This window comes from Rana temporaria, chromosome 3 (assembly GCF_905171775.1).
Source record: "Rana temporaria chromosome 3, aRanTem1.1, whole genome shotgun sequence".
NCBI classification, from domain to species: domain Eukaryota; kingdom Metazoa; phylum Chordata; class Amphibia; order Anura; family Ranidae; genus Rana; species Rana temporaria.
In genome coordinates this window covers 159062452-159067415 of record NC_053491.1, presented here as the reverse complement: position 1 = coordinate 159067415, position 4964 = coordinate 159062452, and positions in this window count along the sequence as shown.

The following is a 4964-nucleotide window of genomic DNA, read 5'->3' as shown; positions in this document are numbered from 1 at the left end:
ACAGTAACCTTGGAAACGGTGGTCCCAGCTCTTTTCAGGTCATTGACCAGCTCCTTCCGTGTAGTCCTGGGCTGATTTCTCACCTTTCTTAGGATCATTGAGACCCCACGAGGTGAGATTTTGCATGGAGCCCCAGTCCGAGGGAGATTGACAGTCATGTTTAGCTTCTTCCATTTTCTAATGATTGCTCCAACAGTGGACCTTTTTTCACCAAGCTGCTTGGCAATTTCCCCGTAGCCCTTTCCAGCCTTGTGGAGGTGTACAATTTTGTCTCTAGTGTCTTTGGACAGCTCTTTGGTCTTGGCCATGTTAGTAGTTGGATTCTTACTGATTGTATGGGGTGGACAGGTGTCTTTATGCAGCTAATGACCTCAAACAGGTGCATCTAATTTAGGATAATAAATGGAGTGGAGGTGGACATTTTAAAGGCAGACTAACAGGTCTTTGAGGGTCAGAATTCTAGCTGATGGACAGGTGTTCAAATACTTATTTGCAGCTGTATCATACAAATAAATAGTTAAAAAATCATAAATTGTGATTTCTGGAAAAAAAAATTGGATTATGTCTGTGAGAGTGGACATGCACCTACGATGACAATTTCAGACCCCTCCATGATTTCCAAGTGGGAGAACTTGCAAAATAGCAGGGTGTTCAAATACTTATTTTCCTCACTGTATAAACACTTTATCGCTGTAAAGCTAGTTGATCAGCCTGAAAGCGAGTATTTTTAGGAATGGTCAAAAATGGCGTCTTGCATATTTTTCTCAATACAGGGTTCCCTGATGGAGTTGAGCATTAAATAGGTTAATTTGTTTTGCAAATAGCTCTGTAGATGGGATTACAATGGAAGCTGCTCATTTCATGTAATGTCTATTGACAGTTGTTTGCTTTATCTTAAGATTACAAGCATCTTAAGGAGTAATTAAAAAACAATACAGAACCGAATACCAGATTGCTGGAGAGTCCCAGGAGTGCGTCCTTACTCAACACAAAAAGACATATCTACGAACAATCAAAAGAGCATTAAATGCAACAAGCTCAGCAAACCTGAGAATCATCTAATGTCATCTCACAGCTACCCTGGCATTTTACAAGTCTCTAGTGAACAGCAGGAGTATTCTTTGAAAGGTTCTGGTTGAATTATTTACAGCAGACAAATAATGGACTATCTGTTCTTAAACCTCTTTGAAAATATAAAGCAGCTCCAGCTGCACTATTCACCCCATCTTCAGCCCTGTTCCCTGCAGACTTACCTGCTCACCATTTCAGCGCTGGTCCTCTTCAATGGAATACGACACCCATAGGCGTGTACAGAGGGTGTGCCAGGTGTGCCTGGACACACCCATAGGTGTGCGCAGCCTATTGCATTAGGGTGTGCACTCCGAAGCTCAAACACAAGGTACTGATCCTTTAACTGTGTTTATTCAGAAAGGGAAAGGGGCCGGTAAATTACATATTTACCATGCCCTTCCCCCACTCATTCTAAAACATCCCACTGTGTGCCTGCAGCACAGCGGGTAAGGAGGAAAGGAAGGAAGACAGAAGTGCTGCAGGGGGAGCCAGGGCAGTAGGGGGCATCTGTGCTGCACTAAGAGATTAGGGTGTGCCCAGGCACACCTGGCACACCCTGTGCGCACGCCTATGGACACACCCTAATCACTGTGCAGCGCCGATTTCCCCTACTGCCTGGGGATGTTTCAGGATGGAGAGCGGGGGAAGGGGCTAGTAAATATGAAATTTACCAGCCCCTTCTTTTTCTAAATGAACACAGTGAACACAATACTCACTGTGTTCATTCATAACCAAAGCATAGTAAACTTAGCATAGTAAACATAGTTGACTATGCTTCAGTTGGTGAATGAACAGGAAGCCACTCAGCACAGAGCACTTCCCATTCATTCACTACCCCATGCAGCTGAGGCGGTAGAGAAAGGAATATGTGTTTGAGCTTTGGGGTGCACACCCTAATGCACACCTATGACGACACCCATTGTCATTAAACCCATTGCTTGTGAGCCCAGGGTTTCATGGTTCTACCTCTTTTCCAGACTCATTAGAGAATAAAGGGTGCCACTCTGCAGCATTCAGTTTCCCCCACCCCTGGAAAAATTTGAGGATAAAGCTGAACTCCAGGGGGTTACACCCAGACCTGTATGTACTTGGACTACCGGGGACAAACGACGAGGATAACGGGGCTAAAAAAATAATTAATTAAAAAGAGAGAGGTGTGTGGAGCGGGCAAGGAGTAGAGAGAATGAGGAATTCATTAAAGCCGAAGTAAACCCATCCATAAAATACATTTAATTTCCGGCACGTGTAACACTCCCATTGGTTGCGCTCTCAACCAAACTGTCAAACCATCCAATGGCTGGTGTCTAAACTGATCACATCATGGCAGTTGTAGATTAAACAGAGGCAAAGATGGCAGCTTCCTTGGCTGAAAACGATAGGGGGGTTTACTTCCACTTTAAGAAGGAGAAGAAGACTATGGAGAAGAAGAATGTAGATGAGAGAGAGGAAATGCATAGTCTGGCTGATAGGAGGGGAAAAAGCTGAGGTATTTGAGTAGAGAAACTTGGCAAGATGGAACTAAAAGTGGCGGGAACAGTTATTGGTTTAGGGGGTACAAAAGGTTGCACACAAGAGTCCTGTCTCCTAGCCTCTACCACTCCTGGAGGCTTTGTGGTGTTGCTATTGACAATGGTCTATACAACGGGCCCAGGTCAGTGAGTTATGCTGCCTCTGCCACATGGTTAACCAAGACCTTCTCAGGGCAAAGGAGTCAAGACAGTCTTATATTCTGAGGTGGATTTGTAGTAGAGCCAGTTGGCTTACACTGAGGTGCATTGAATCAGTCTGTCTTGTGCAATATGGATTAGCACTTCTATTTCTGCCATTTGTTAAAACAGGAGAGGCATTCCACTGACACGGGTATTTGTTTAGATCACTAGTGGACAGGAACACACATTCTGGACATGTTTATCATATGCATAGCTAGACACTTAAAGTATTGATGGCTGGGGAAATACAGTGCATTTCTTTTCAATAACTCTGCAGCACTGGACACTGCCACCACATCTGAAGTATGATACCAGCCTCTACTTTATAGTGCCAACTGCGGTCACAGACAGTAGGAAAGAATGTGTGTATTAAAGGAGGCTTCCTGTACCATCTTAACCACAACCTGTATCAGCTTTCCTGCCTGTTAATAATAAGAGAGTCCTTCTTCTGTCAAAGGGCAGCCTCACACTGTACAGCTGCGCTTTTTCTAAAGCGCAATTAACTCACAGCTTTCATGTGGGTTAGCTGCACCTTCACATAGACTTCTTTGAGGTGCCGCGGTTTTGGTGCAGTTTCAGAACTGTCCTGCCAACACAGCATTTTAGGCAATGGCCAATAATCAGTCAGGTTCTTCCTGGTCATGGTCCGGATTTAGGCAGATTGGAATTCAAGATCCCATAATAGATGAGATGGATGACATTTTGCTGGCTTGACAAATGCTGCGAAGAGTGTATCTCATAAGCGGGTAGTCCCTAAGTTTCATTGTGAGGGGAGTCACAGGAATTTTTCAAAAGGTAGGGAGAAGACAATTGTCTCTTAGCAACCCAATCGGGAGGAGTGGAGATGCTAGCCAACCACCCTGTGATCTGGCAGACCCAGAAATGTTTCTTAATGTCAGTGAGGGCGCGTACACACGATCAGTCCATTCGATGACAACGGTCCAAAGGACCGTTGTCATCGGTTAACCGATGAAGCTGACTGATGGTCTGATGTGCCTACACACCATCGGTTAATGAACCGATCGTGTCAGAACGAGGTGACGTAAAACACAACGACGTGCTGAAAAAAACAAAGTTCAATGCTTCCAAGCATGCGTCGACTTGATTCTGAGCATGCGCAGGTTTTTAACCGATGCTTTTGCATACTAACGATCGGTTTTGGCCTTTCGGTTAGGCGTCCATCGGTTCAATTTTAAAGCAAGTTCTCTTTTTTTTGGCCGAAGGATAACTGACCGATGGGGCCCACACACGATCGGTTTGGACCGATGAAACGGTCCTTCAGTCCGTTTTCATCGGTTTTGACGGTTTCATCGGTCCTACAGCTCTGTTTTGGGCAAAGATATGTAGGCAAGGCTGATCCTAGTAGGGCAAACCCCACCACAAAAATGTACTACACATGCTATTCAAAGATGCAAAGGAGGGGGGTAGAACGTTTAGTAGCAGCATGTTCATCTTTGCAATGGCTGCTCTCCCAAACCAGAGGAAGCAGGACCAGTCCCAAATTCTTGACGTTTTCTTGGAATTATTGATACGAACAGAACAGGACAGAATTACAGGTGTATAGTATAGTGACGCACTCAGATGAAATTAACCAATGACGAAACGTGTCAGGGCGTGACGCTTATCCATTGACCTAAGATGCTGTACAGCCTCCGGGACCAGGAACAGGGGAGAAATAAAGCACCAGCAGCTTCACTGTTATGGCAAGGAGAGGCATACAGGCAAAGTACCAATACCTGTTTGCTTGAAACTTTTATATTGTGGTACGCACATTTTATAAGGGGATGTTTGGGGCTCAATAAACATGCTTAAAACGATGTCACACTATATGAGTTTTTTCTATTATATGTGATTGCGGTTTGATTGAACAAAGCTTACCTGCTGGTGGAGAGTGCATCTTCCAGGATAAATACGGATATATATTCCAGGCCCTTTATTTTCATACTTGTGGTGAGTGCATCCCCAAAAGGGGAGTTAATATCCCCCCACGTGGTGACCGCCCCCCTTGGTGAAAGGAGCACTAACTAAGGATTTCTTCTGTGTATTTTTCCATCTGCACTATCATTGATTTCCTATATTTGCTTGACATATAGAAGAGTTTCAAATGCCAGTTTGGAAAGTAGCGCTGCTACAGTTTTTCATTTGAATTTATGTTTCAATTGTTTGTTTTACTGTTTACCTATG